Below are 12,740 nucleotides of genomic sequence, written 5' to 3'. Positions count from 1 at the left end.
AGTGCAGGGTTCCCTTCAAGGAAGAGCAAAGTCCGCCCCAGTGCTGGAAGCTTTTTCGGGAGGCCTGAGCACCTTCCCACCTTGGATCTCTCTCTCCAGGGCCACCAGACAACCAGTTACCTTTCAGGCGCCAGGCTTTGATAGGTGTGGGGGAACTATTTCCCGGCAGCGGCCCTGGAATCACACCTGCCTCACTTCCGGCCTTGATGTGCCTTAGAGGGACTGAGGGCCAAAGGTCACCTCAGGGATCACCAGGAGGCCTAGGGGATAGAAGTAAGCTGCCCCTGGCAGCTTCTCGCCCACCTGCTTGCCAGTTTGACTTTGGTCCTGCCCACTGTCTCTCTCACACCCACCCACCCTGACATCTAGAGAAATGAAAGCTCCTTTGCATGACAGGAAGCAGGGGAGTTCCCTGAAGTATGATTGCAAACCTGAAAACATCCCCAAACTAGTCTTCCATCACCACCTGGAAGACAAGAGTTGGAAGAGAAACAGAAAGCAACTTTTTTTTTTGAGACGGAGTCTCACTCTGTCGCCAGGCTAGAGTGCAGTGGTGAGATCTCAGCTCACTGCAACCTCTGACTTCCTGGGTTCAAGTGATTCTCCTGCCTCAGCCTCCCGAGTTGCTGGATTATAGGCATGCACCACCATGCCCAGATAATTTTTGTATTTTTAGTAGAGATGGTGTTCATTGGGCAGATGAGGAAACTGAGGCCCATAGTAGGTAAGTGACAAGCTGAAAGCCCCACAGGACCTTGGGGTCAGAGCCGAGACTCCTATAAATCCAGGAATCTCAAACTCAGGTGCCTATGGGAGGCAGGCCCATAAAAGAAGATGTCTTTGGACACCAAGACATCTTTGTGTTGAATATTAAACATGCTCAAGTAGTCTGCATTTCTAGAAGAAATGTTCCCTCTCTGCCATTCTTCTTGAAACACTCCATCTTCTTGATCTACATAGTTTTCTCACTTTTGTTTTGTTTTTTAAAGACACGGGGTCTTGCTATGTCACCTAGGCTGGTCTCGAACTCCTGGGCTCTAATGATCCGCCCTCCTCGGCCTACCAAAGTGCTGGGATTACAGATATGAGTCATCATGCCCGGCTAATTTTTAATTTTTTTGTAGAGACAATGTCTCACTATGTTGTCCAGGCTGGTCTTGAACTCCTGTCCTTAAGTGATCCTCCTGCATCAGCCTCCCAAAGTGCTGGGATTACAGATGTGGGCCACTGCACTCAAAGCTGTTTTCTCACTTTTGATAGTCACAGTTACAAGAAATATTTGTCTACTCCAAGAAGATGTGCAGTGCGTTTGTGAAGATAAACAGCAATGGAGTCTGAGACCTTAGCGTAGGGTGTGGTAGAGGTGGTGAGGATTCTGGTATATTGCAGACCACATGCCCTGCCTGCAGGGCTGCCCAGAGCTGGGGAGCTGTATCTGAATGTGAACTTTCCAGGTTTTCAATATTGCCTCAAGTGTTTTGAAATGACTCGGCAGCCCCAGCACAACCACACCTGACCTGCAGGCCCCAACGTGCAGCCTCTACGTTAGCCCTGAATGCTGGGGCGAATCCCCTACAGCTTAGAAGAGGGATGGAAGATGCAAAACTTCAAAGGCAACCCTTCCGACTGGGTATGGTGGCTCATACCTGTAATCCCAGCGCTTTGGGAGGCTGAGGCAGGAGGATCATTTGAGGCCAGGAGTTCAAGACCAGCCTGGCAACATAGTGAGAGCCCATCTCTACCAATAAATAAATAAATAAATAAATAAATAAATAAGATATATGTAAAAAATAAAATAAATAAAACTTTTTTTTTTTAAGAAGGAGGGAATGCTTCAGACCAAGTAACCGTCTTACAGAGCTTGGATGTTCATTACTTGTCTATAACAAGAGATAACTCAGGGGCTTAGCAAGAGGAGCACAGAGAGCTTTCTGGATGGATGACTCAGGCTGTGACTGCTGGAACATACTAACTTTGGATTTTTTTTTTTTCTTTTAAAAAAGGGACAGTATCCCAAGGATGGTTCATCACAGTCCTGCCCCAAAGTAGAGGGGATGGATTTGTCTGTGTGTCTAATGGTGCATTGGAGACTGGGCTGTTGGATGCCATGCCCCCGGTAACCCCGCCAGGAACTGGGATTCCGTGGTGTATGGCACCTTTGCTCAAAAAAGGACTAGAACCTGGACAGGGGCTTGATTAATTTCTGTTAATGTCTCGCTTTCTAATCTTATGCAATCTTTTGGTCTTTTGCAAGTAGAAGATAGTCTATAGTCTCCTGGGCATGAAAATGTAAGAAAGTGGCTATAAATGTAAGAATCCATCCGTCCGTCCGTTCGTCCATCAATCCATCCGTCTGTCTGTCTGTCCATCCGTGCGTCCATCCATCCATCCATGGAGCAGGTATTTACTGAGCAGCTATTTTGTGCCAGGAAGGCAATGGAATCAATTGGCAAGTCATCACTGAGAAATAACAGAAAAGGAGTGAGTTTGTATGTGCATATGCATTTTAAACTACTTAGTGATGATATAACTGAATGAAACCGCCCTGTAGAAAAACAGCAAATATTTTCATTCACTCATGTGTTAGCGTGTGCATTGAAAAGAATTCTGGAGCAATGTACACTGTTTTAACACTCAAACTCTTAAGAACGGCATCTCTGGGGAATCGTCAGTTTCTATGTTGTACGTGTTTGTAGTATTCTGATTTATTATAACAAACAAGCTTTACTTTCACAGCCAGAGAAAAACCAATAAAGTTAAATACTAGCAATTTTAATGGGAAGAGAAGTTGACAATACCGAGTACTGGAGCAAGGGTGGAGAGGCAGGAGCTCTCACACTCCCTGGCGGGAAGCGGAGATTGGTGCAGTTTGAGGAAGTCACTGACCACATCTAGTTAAGGTGCACAGGCACACGCCCTTTGACGTGGCAATCCTACATCTAGGAATGTGCCCTAAAGGAATCCAGGTAAGTGGCACCAATGTGCACAAGATGCCAATTGCAACACTGTTTGTGATGGTGAAAAAATCAGAAACCTACTTGTGGACCAGGGTGGCAGGGAGCATATCTATTGTGGAACATTCACACAGGGGAAAATTCTACCACCATTTCAAAAGAATAAACTCAACCCTACGTGGATCAACATAGGTAAATCTTGAAAATAACACTGAGACCAGGCACGGTGGCTCACACCTGTAATCCCAGCATTTTGGGAGACTGAGGCAAGCAGATCACCTGAGGTAAAGAGTTCGAGACCAGCCTGGCCAACATAGCAAAACCCCATCTCCACTAAAAATACAAAAATTAGCTGGGCATGGTGGTGGGCGCCTGTAGTCCCAGCTACTCAGGAGGCTGAGGGAGGAGAATCACTTGAACCTGGGAGGTGGAGGTTGCAATGAGCTGAGATTGTGCCACTGCACTCCAGCCTAGGCAACAGGGCGAGACTCTATGTCAAAAAAAAAAAAAAAAAGAGAGAGAAAGAAAGAAAGAAAAGAAAATAACATTGAAAGAAAATAGCAAGTGATATTGTGATATGTAAAGTTTGATTCCACTTAGTTATTTTCTTTTTTTCTTTTTTTGTTTTTTTACTATTTCTTTTTTTTTCTTCCACCAAATGTAAGTAATTTTTTAAACACCCAAAGCAGTATTTGCTATAAGTCTATTTATTGCTTCTGGATCCAAAAATAAATGGTAAAAGTCTAAAAATATGTGTGGGCATCATATACATCCACCTTGGGGAGTTGTTTCAGCTGAGGAGGAACATGAGGGGACCTTCATCTATGTCTACAATATTGTATTTCCTGTTTTAGTTTTTTCCTTTTGACAAACTGCTGCATACTCAAATGTTGTATTTCTTCTTTAAAACATGATATGAAGCCAAGTAGGCAAATATGGATGATGGATCCACAGCTATTCATTTGTATTATTCTTTGTACTTTAAAATTTTTGCCAACCTGGTGGCTGTGAAATTATCTCATTGTTTTATTTTGCATTTCCCCAATGACTTGCGGATTGAGTCACCTTCACGTTGATTGTGTATTGCCAGTTCCCATTTTTCGTAATAGCATGAACAATGGAAGGTGAAATAAGGAGTTTTTCTAGAAGGTGGTGAAGGGCGCAGGTGGAGGCCCCCGGCAGGCAAGTGGGCATTCAGGTGTGCAGCCAGGGCAGGCCTCATTGGGGTAGAGACCCCCTGCTTGGGTGAGGCTGGCACAGAGGCAGTGGCAAAGTCTTCCAGGTGGTGAGGTTGCCCAGGGACAAATGTCAAGGGGGCGGCGGTGGCCAGGATGAATCTGCAGGTCCTCCACCTTATGCTGGAGCAGAGAGGAGCTGCCTGGGAGGGATGATGCTTGGTGGGTGGGGGTGGGGGGGGGGTGGCGGGGAGCTGGCACTGAAGTTTCCAGAGGGAAAGAGGGGTCAGCAGAGCGAAGTGTGGCAGAGGTGCCTTGGGAGAGGAAGGCAGACGCATACTGTGAGATTTGTCCCACAGAGGTCTTAGGTGGCCTTGTTGAGGGCACTGTGTGGTGTGGGGACGCCAACTGGAGAGGGTCCAAGAGGGAGTGACAGTGAGTGTAGATGACACTTTCAAAGGGGCTGCCCAGGAAAAGAAGTGGCGGCTGGGTGCGATGGCTCACACCATAATCCCAACACTTTAGGAGGCTGAGGCAGGCAGATCACTTGACGTCAGGAGTTCGAGACCAGCCTGACCAACATGATGAAACTCCGTCTCTACTAAAAATACAAAAATTAGCTGGGCGCGGTGGTGTGTGCCTATAGTCCCAGCTACATGGGGGAGAATGGCTTCAACCTGGGAGGTGGAGGTTGGAGTGAGCTGAGATCATGCCACTGCACTCCAGCCTGGGTGACAGAGTGAGACTCCATCTCAAAAAAAAAAAAAAAAAAAAAAAAACGGAAGACAAGTTGGGAAGTTGGGAGAGGGAGGGGGGTGGAAGCCTGGAGAAGACACAGGGGCGGGCCCAAGGGGAGAGGCTAAGGAGGCTAAGGGCTCGCTTGCACAAGCTCCCAGGCATTCCTGGAGTCCTCACTGCTGTGCGCTGGGCTGCACAAGGCACACAGGGCAGCCGGTAAGTCCCCACCTCAGTGCCCTACCAGGGCTGTCTGTAGGGCTAGAACACGTCCCCAGTGCTAAACTCAGCCGGGCACAGTGGCTCACGCCTGTAGCCACAGCATTTTGGGAGGCCAAGGCAGGAGGACCACTTGAGGCCAGGAGTTCAAGGCGCGCCTGGGCAACATAGTGAGATTCCCCCATCTCTACAAAAAAAACTTAAAACTAGTAGGGCATGGTGGTGTGCACCTGTAGTCCCAGCTACTCTGGAAGCTGAGGCGGGAGGATCTCTTGGGTCTAGGAGGTCGAGGCTGCAGTGAGCTATGATTGTGCCACGGCACTCCAACCTGATGACAGAGCAAGACCCTGTCTCTTAAAAAAGAAAATGCTTGGCCAGGCATGGTGGCTTATGCCTGTAATCCCATCACTTTGGGAGGCTGAGGTGGGCGGATCACCTAAGGTCAGGAGTTCGAGACCAGCCTGGCCAACATGGCGAAACCCTGTCTCTATTAAAAATACAAAAATTGCCCGGCGCGGTGGCTCACGCCTGTAATCCCAGCACTTTGGGAGGCTGAGGTGGGTGGATCATGAGGTCAGGAGATCGAGACCATCCTGACTAACACAGTGAAACCCTTTCTCTGCTAAAAATACAAAAAATCAGCCGGGCGTGGTGGCGGGCGACTGTAGTCCCAGCTACTCGGGAGGCTGAGGCAGGAGAATCGCTTGAACCCGTGAGGCAGAGGTTGCAGTAAGCCGAGATCATGCCGCTGCACTCCAGCCTGGGAGACAGAGCGAGACTCCGTCTCAAAAAAAAAAAAAAAGAAAAGAGAATGCTCAATCCTTCACAGAACAGCCTAGCTCAGTGACAGTGAACCCAGTGGTGGCAATAAGAGGGATCAGCTGTCATTTGCTGTTTCTCTTTAATGTGCCAAGCGCTGTGCTCAACATATCTATGCGTGACCTCATTTCATCTCCCCTCGGTTCCATGGGGGAAGCACTATGTTGTCATCCTCAGGTCACAGCTGGGAAACACGAAGCTTGGAGAAATGAAGCACAGAGCCCAAGACCACTCTGGGAAGTGGCAGAGCCGGCTTCCCACATAAGTCAACTGCCTCCAGAACCCAGTGAAGAAATGACATCAGTGTGGGCCAATGTCAGGGGTGCACTCCTGCAGGAGGTGGGGTCCAGCCACTGTAGGCAGAGGCCTGGGAAGGGGCACAGGGGCAGAATCACGGGGGCCTGGGGAGATATGCAGGCAGCGCCATTTAGAAATGATGGTGATGCAGTTGATTTTATGAATGTCCTCATTGCCTGCCTGCTTGTCCCCCACACACTACACACTCATTTTCATTTTCTTTTTTGATTTTTTGTTTGTTTGTTTTGAGATAGGGTCTCGTTCTGTTGCACGGGCTGGAGTACAGTGTTGTGATCATGTCTCACTGCAGCCTCAAACCCCTGGGCTCAAGCGATACTTCCCACCTCAGCCTCCCAATAGCTGGGATTACAGGTGCACACCACCACGCCCGACTTGCACAGTCATTTTCTTACGGCACAAAGACACATAACTCTGTACTTGTTCATCAACCTCTTCCTCCAAACCGGCTCTGAGCAAGTCACTCCTGTCTTACAAACACCGGCTTCCTGCTGCCGGGGAGACCACACCCATCTTAGTTGACGGCAAAAGCCCCTTGTGATGTGGCCTTCCTCTACCCTATTTGTGAGGGCTTTTGTGACTGCTGGAGAGCATTCCACAGTCCCACCTCCCGAGCTTGAGTCCTGCTGCTGCTCTGCTCCTAGAGTGCCACCTTTTCATTTCATACCAGTGCCCTCCGGGGACTCCAGGGCTTCACCGGTTTCCCAGGCTCCCTTGAGCTCATGTCTCCAGGACTGGCAGTGTACACTCAGCAGGGGCTCCATCGAGGGCACCTCACACACCAACCCCAGGGAAGCCAGCATTTGACTTGAACCGCACTGCATAATCAGATACCACACAACTTTTGGAATTGGCATTGATCAGGAAAATGATTTAAAAGGTGGGGGATGCTGTTTGTTGAATAAAGGATAGCGTTGCCCTCCCATGTGAGGCTCCCAGGAAAGAGTACCTGGTAAGCCTATGCAACTGAGTACATTAGAGTCTTCTGAAGTTAAATTTGGAATTGGGACGAGGTAGGAAAAAATCTATGCTCATTGGATACAGAATGCAATTGTCTGTCGGTGCAGGAACTGAAGTATCTGCAGCAAATTATATTTAAGACTCTATTGTCGCAGGCGGATTAGCTAATGCTTGATTTTAAGTATAGGCTTCTAATGCTATTACTCCTGGTTAACTCTGCCTGGCAGGTAACCTTGTGGAACAAATGACTGCATTGCTTGAATAACATATTTGATCAAACAGGACAATTCTTTCAAAAATTGAGTTCTCTGTGGCAATTTGAGACCTGTAATCAGCAAATTAGATGATTACAGCAGGGATAAAAATAGTCTTCTAACAATGTCCAAGGTATAAATGTGATTTGAATTTCAAAATGTGGAACATGTGGTAGGAAAATGCACGGTTGGGTAAATATGACTAGACATTATCAGATTTGATTTCTCTTTCTAGCCCTGCTCAGAGCTAGAGCCTAATTTTGCCCGAATAAACTCCAATCTCGTTTGTGTCTGAGTTAGAGGATGGACACGTATTGGGTGCCATGCTCTGAATCTTAAAGGGCTCTATGGCTCTACCTGCCTTAGAAACTAAAAGTCAGTGTGAACCTCTGCATCATGTATTTATCACATGGTACCAAATAACCATCATGAAAGAGTAAGCTGTCCGTGCTCCACACAGGGAAGATGGCATTGGAAAACCCTTGACTCCCACCACCTGAGGACCAGGGTTTTTTTGTTGTTGTTGTCAGGCACAGTGGGCAGAGAAATGACAACAACTCTGGCGGACTCTAGCAAGTGAATTCTGTTTTGGGAGACAGGGTCTCACTCTGACGCTTAGGCTGGAGTGCAGTGGCACAGTCATGGCTCACTGCAGCCTCAACCTCCCAGGCTCAGGTGATTCTCCCATCTCGGCCTCCTGGGTAGCTGGTACTACAGGCATGCGCCACCATAAAAAAATTTAAATTTTTAAATTTTTTGTAGAGATGGAGTTTTGCCATATTGCCCAGGCTGGTCTTGAACTCCTGACCTCAGGCAATCTGCCCACCTTGGCCTCCCAAAGTGCTGGGACTAGAGGCATAAGCCACTGTGCCTGGCCGCAAGTGAATTCTGTGAGCTGAGGCGGGATATGAGGATATGGTCTGCTCAACCACAATTCAGTGTCTCCAGGGTTGGTGAATCACTCGGTTTTTCTCCATCTCTAACCCGAGAGTTAGATCAGGGGCCACATCACCTCCTTTCTCTGGTCCTTCTTGCTAACACATCTCCTCAGGACATCTGTTCACCCAAGTTAACTGAGCTGCCATTTTCACCCCAGTGTCTCTTGTGGCCTCATCTGGCTTTAGCTGAATAGCAGAACATAAGCGACGTGGTCAAGGGGTATTTGCAGCCAATGAGAGAGAGGCCAAAGCAGGGATTACTAGCAAGTGGAAAAAGCTCCTCTTACAGGGGAACTTTGATTTCTACTTACTAGCAGCTCTTAGGGTTCCTGAGTATAGACATGATTGATTAATATGGATGTCATTTACCCATTCAGGACTTAGCCTTTATTAGCACCAATAATTAAGAGCTGCCTGTGACAACACTGCCACTTAAAAAGCTTTGACTTCCAGAAACGCAGCATTCCAACAAGTTACACATAAGGCATTCTTATTTCAGCATATTCTAGCACCCTCTGTAATACGGTGGGTGGCTAAATGACCTATGAATTAATATTTACCTCAAATGTGTGTTTTTTTTTTTTTTTTTTTAGATGTCACCCAGGCTGGAGTGCAGTGGCATGATCTCAGCTCACCGCAACGTCTGCCTACCGGGTTCAAGTGATTCTCCTGTCTCAGCCTCCTGAGTAGCTGGGACTGCAGGCGCCCACCACGACACCTGGCTAATTTTTTGTACTTTAGTAGAAATGAGGTTTCACCATGTTGGCCAAGCTGGTCTTGATCTCCTGACTTCAAGTGATCCTCCCACCTCGAACCTCCCTAAATGCTGGGATTACAGGCGTCAGCCATTGTGCCTAGCCTCAAACGTACTTTCAAATTTGCTGTTACCTCAATGTGTCAAGCTCTCAAATTTATGAAACTTTGGAAATAGAAATTTTTTAGTGCCATCTTTTTGCTTACAAAATGCCAAATGTAGGCTGGGCACACTGGCTCACACCTGTAATCCCAGCACTTTGGGAGGCCAAGGCAGGCGGATCACCTGAGGTCAGGAGTTCGAGACCAGCCTGGCCAACATGGTGAAACCCCATCTCTACTAAAACTACAAAAATCAGCAGGGTGTGGTGGTGGGTGCCTGTAGTCTCAGCTACTCGGGAGGCTAAGGCAGGAGAATCGCTTGAACCTGGGAGGCGGAGGTTGCAGTGAGCTGACATCATGCCACTGCACTCCAGCCTGGGTGACAGAGTGAGACTCCATCTCCAAAAAAAAAAAAGAAAATGCTAAATGTAGGCCGGGCAAGGTGGCTTACGCCTGTAATCCCAGCACTCTGGGAGGCTGAGGCAGGTGGATTACCCGAGGTCTGGAGTTCGAGACCAGCCTGGCCAACATGGCAAAACCCCGTCTCTACTAAAAATACAAAAAAAATTAGCCGGGCATGGGCAGGTGCCTGTAATCCCAGCTTCTCAGGAGGCTGAGGCAGGATAATCACTTGAACCTGGGAGGCAAAGGTTGCAGATAAGGCTTGTCTCAAGCTCCTGGCTTTAAGTGATCTGCCCAACTCAGCCTCCCAAAGTGCGGGGATTACAGGTGTGAGCCACCACGCCCAGCCAAAAACTCACTGCTTTTTAAGACTAGAACATCTCTGCCTAAGGTGGAGAAATAACTGGCTAGTCCTATCATTTGACTAAATACCATTACATTACATGTAGATTTACAATGCATTTATTAGGATAACTGTAGTATTAAAACTTGCCAGAGGGCCAGGTGCGGTGGCTCACACCTGTAATCCCAGCACTTTGGGAGGCTGAGGCGGGCGGATCACAAGGTCAGGAGTTCGAGACCAGCCTGGCCAACATGGTGAAACCCTGTCTTTACTAAAAATACAAAAATTAGCCGGGTGTGGTGGTACGCGCCTGTAGTCCCAGCTACTCAGGAGGCTGAGGCAGGAGAATTGCTTGAACCCAGGAGGCAGAAGTTACAGTGAGCTGAGATTGCGCCATTGCCCTCCAACCTGGGTGACAAAGTGAGACTCTATCTCAAAAAAAAAAAATAAAATAAAAATAAATAAATAAATAAATAAAACTTGCCAGAAAAGCCTGCGCAATTGCTCATGCCTGTAATCCCATCACTTTGGGAGGCCGAGGAGGGCGGATCACCTGAGGTCAGGAGTTCGAGACCAGCCTGGCCAACATGGAGAAACCCCGTCTCTACTAAAAATACAAAATTAGCTGGGTGTGGTGGTGCGTGCCTGTAGTCCCAGCTACTCAGGAGGCTGAGGCTGGAGAATGCCTTGAACTTGGGAGGTGGAGGTTGCAGTGAGCCGAGATTGTGCCACTGCACTCCAGCCTGGCAACAGAGCGAGACTCCGTCTCAAAAAAAAAAAAAATTTGCCAGAACTGCATCAATGTCAAAAGTAAGGTCTCTCCAACTTCATACAAATATGGTTACAGATTTTATTTTATTCTTTTTGAGACGGAATCTTGCTCTGTCGCCCAGACTGTACTGCCATGGTGCCATCTTGGCTCACTGCATATGGTTACGAATTTCAAATGGCTGCTTTTTTCTTTAGATTTTTGCCAAATGAGATAAAATGCCAAGTTGAAAATAAGCAGTATTTATTTGTTCATTCACCCTTCCTTGTATGCACTAGCACACATGATGAAGCACTGTTAGTCAAACACAAGACTCTGAAAGACCACCACTTGAAGAATGTTCAGTAAAAAGTCATGTGAGTGGCCGGATGCGGTGGCTCACGCCTGCAATCCCAGCACTTTGGGAGGCCGAGGCAGGCAGATCACCTGAGTTCAGGAGTTCAAGACCAGCCTGGCCAACATGATGAAACCCCATCTCTACTAAAAATACAAAAATCAGCCGGGTGTGGTGGTGAGCACCTGTAATCTCAGCTACCTGGGAGACTTAGGTGGGAGAATCTTGAACGGGGGGAAGGTGGAGGTTGCAGTGAGCCAAGATTGTGCCACTGCACTCCAGCCTAGGTGACAGAGTGAGACTCCCTCTCAAAAAAAAAAAAAAAAAAGTCATGTGAGCGGCCAGACATGGTGGCTCATGCCTGTAATCCCAACACTTTGGGAGGCTGAGGTGGGCAGATCACGAGGTCAGGAGTTCGAGACCAGCCTGGCCAACATGGTGAACCGCTGTCTCTACTAAAAGTACAAAAAAACACAAAAGTCACATGAGCTGTACATGAGGCCTGTAAGTGGGCAGCAATGATTAGCAAGGCACTTGGCGACTCCATCAGTGCTCAGCGAACAGGCTGCATCATGCGCTCAGCTGACATATAACTCTACTTTGCATTTTTTTTTTTTTTCTTTTTGAGATGGAGTTTTGCTCTTGTTGCCCAGACTGGAGTGCAATGATGCGATCTCAGCTCACCGCAACCTCCGCCTCCCGGATTCAACCGATTCTCCTGCCTCAGCCTCACGAGTAGCTAGGATTATAGGCATGTGCCACCACACCTGGCTAATTTTTTTTTTTTTTTTTTTTGTATTTTTAGTAGAAATGGGGTTTCTCCATGTTGGTCAGGCTTGTTTTGTACTCCCAACCTCAGGTGATCCGCCCACCTCGGCCTCCCAAAGTGCTGGGATTACAGGCGTGAGCCACTGCGCCCGGACTTTTTTTTTTTTTTTTTTTTTTTTTTTTGAGATAGAGTCTCAGTCCGTCACCCAGGCTGGAGTGCAGTGGCACGATCTCGGCTCACTGCAACTGCTGCCTCCTGGTTCAAGTGATTCTCCTGCCTCAGCCACCCCAGTAGCTGGGATTACAGGTGTGTGCCACCATGCCTGGCTAATTTTTTTTTCTTTTTTTTTTTGAGATGGAGTTTTGCTCTTGTTGCCCAGGCTGGAGTGCAGTGGTGCAATCTCGGCTCACTGCAACCTCCGCCTCCCGGGTTCAAGGGATTCTCCTGCCTCAGCCTCCCGAGTAGCTGGGATTATAAACATGTGCCACCACACCCAGCTAATTTTGTGTTTTTAGTAGAGACGGGGTTTTTCCATGTTGGTCAGGCTGGTCTTGAACTCCCAACCTCAGGTGATCTGCCTACCTTGGGTCCCAAAGTGCTGGGATTACAGGCGTGAACCACCATGCCCAGCCTTAATTTTTGCATTTTTACTACAGATGGGGTTTCACCATGTTGGGTAGGCTGGTCTCCAACTCCTGACCTCAAGTGATCTGCCCAACTCAGCCTCCCAAAGTGCTAGGATTACAAGCGTGAGCCACACGCCCAGCCACATTTTCTTCTTTTCCTTTTTTTTTTTTTTTGAGACAGTCTTGCTCTGTTGCCCAGGCTGGAGTGGTGGCGCGATCTCAGCTCACTGCAAGCTCCGCCTCCTGGGTTCACGCCATTCTCCTGCCTCAGCC

Source organism: Gorilla gorilla, chromosome 20, assembly GCF_029281585.2.
Source record: "Gorilla gorilla gorilla isolate KB3781 chromosome 20, NHGRI_mGorGor1-v2.1_pri, whole genome shotgun sequence".
Lineage (NCBI taxonomy): Eukaryota > Metazoa > Chordata > Mammalia > Primates > Hominidae > Gorilla > Gorilla gorilla.
The sequence above is the reverse complement of the archived record's forward strand: the minus strand, read 5'-3'. Positions refer to the sequence as shown.